Raw genomic sequence first — 1,782 nt, forward strand, 5'->3', positions numbered from 1 at the left:
GCCGTGCGGACTCCATGTGCAGGATGTTGGACTAGAATGGACTTTAATACGGAGCAGGAAACATGGGCAATGGCCTTAATTCTGGCCCTGCTGAAGGCAAGATTGGACTTCTTCCACGGGGAGATGGACAGAGAAGGGACCTTGGAAGGAAACCCCCTTAGTTTTACATCATTAATAAAGCTTTCCATGAAATCCCCCCTCCTTTGGGGGCCTCAGGAAATTCTTTTCCTCTCGGCACCCCAAGAACTCCACTTCTGCCGATCACTATCTCATTCTGTTTTCTACTTGTAGAGCAGCAGGGAGGGATCTCTTTGAAGCCAACTTTAAGGTTAATAATTTCCAAGTTTCTCTTAGTTGCTAATTGTGTTTCTTTCCTTTCTTACATTTCTCTAACCCTCCCAATTCTTAAAAAAATAGTATTATAGCTTTGTTAAAATGATAGCAGGTTCACTGTAAAAATTCAAACAATTCAGAATGTGTAGAAATGAAAAACAAAAACATTCTAAATTCCACCCATCAACAACTGTTACCATCTGGTGACAGATACACTCTATGCTGAGATACACATGTATCATTTTCCATAAGTGAGCCCATATTATACATGCTGTGTGGTAATTGCTCTTCCCCTGAACAATATGCTGTGAAATGTCTGCTGCACATCACCTTTTATGTATGTGCTCGACACACCCTGAATTGAAGTCCATTTAGATGGTTTCCAGTTTATTATTTTCAAACAACGCTGTGATGAACACCCTTGTGTTCATTCTTTTCATGTTTCTGCCAGTGTTTCCGTGCATTAATGGATTGTATTATTTTTGGATCACAGACATCTTTGAGAATCTAACGAGAGCTATGGGTCACCTCCTTGCCAAATGCACATATGTATTCTTACACCTCATTTTGACTTTGATTTTTTTTACTGTAGTTCACAAATATGCACCCTAAAGTCCATCCTTGGACTTGCTAAGTATCTATGTATCCTGGATTAAGACTACTGACTTTAGGGTTAGTTCCAAGATATGCATTTTTCATAGCTTTTACATGTATTTATATTAATTTATCACTTGTGTGATATAGTCACATGCCTCTCTGTCTCTTTTAATTGGGTCAACCCTTCAGTCTGTGTCCAGCTCTGGAGGTTTGGTGACCTGAGAAATAATTGGGCTACATAAATTTCCACTGACTGCCAACTGGGGCTGAAAGGATTGGAGCACAAAAACGTGCATTTGGCCCTGGCTGGTGTGGCTCAGTGGGTTGGGTGTGATCCTGTGCATTGGGAGGTTGCCAGTTTGATTCCCAGTCAGGGCTTATGCCTGGGTTCCGGGCTCGGTCCTTGGTGGGGATGTGCAGGAGGAAGCCAATCAATGTTGCGCTCTCACATCAGTGTCTTTCTCTTACTTTATATACTTAATAAAGTTTCATAAACAAAATTTCACAGGTTATAAAAATGTAAATAGGCATTTTGTTCCTTCATTCAACAAATAGATACTGATTAAGGACCATGTGCCAGGCTTGGTGGTAGGAGCTAGGGATAAAAGATGGATAAGACCCCACCCTTCCTTTGAAGAATTCACTGTCTGGAAGGGGACATAGGCATATAAACAAATCCTTGTTGCCCTAGCTGGTTTTGCTCAGTGGATAGAGCGTCAGCCTGCGGATTGAAGGGTTCTGGGTTTGATTCCTATCAAGGGCATGTGCCCGGGATGCGGGCTCGGTCCCCACCAGGCAGCCAATCAATGATTCTCTCTACTCGTTGATGTTTCTCTCTCTCTCCCTCCCTAC

The sequence above is a fragment of the Myotis davidii genome, unplaced genomic scaffold (genome assembly GCF_000327345.1).
Source record: "Myotis davidii unplaced genomic scaffold, ASM32734v1 scaffold582, whole genome shotgun sequence".
NCBI lineage: Eukaryota > Metazoa > Chordata > Mammalia > Chiroptera > Vespertilionidae > Myotis > Myotis davidii.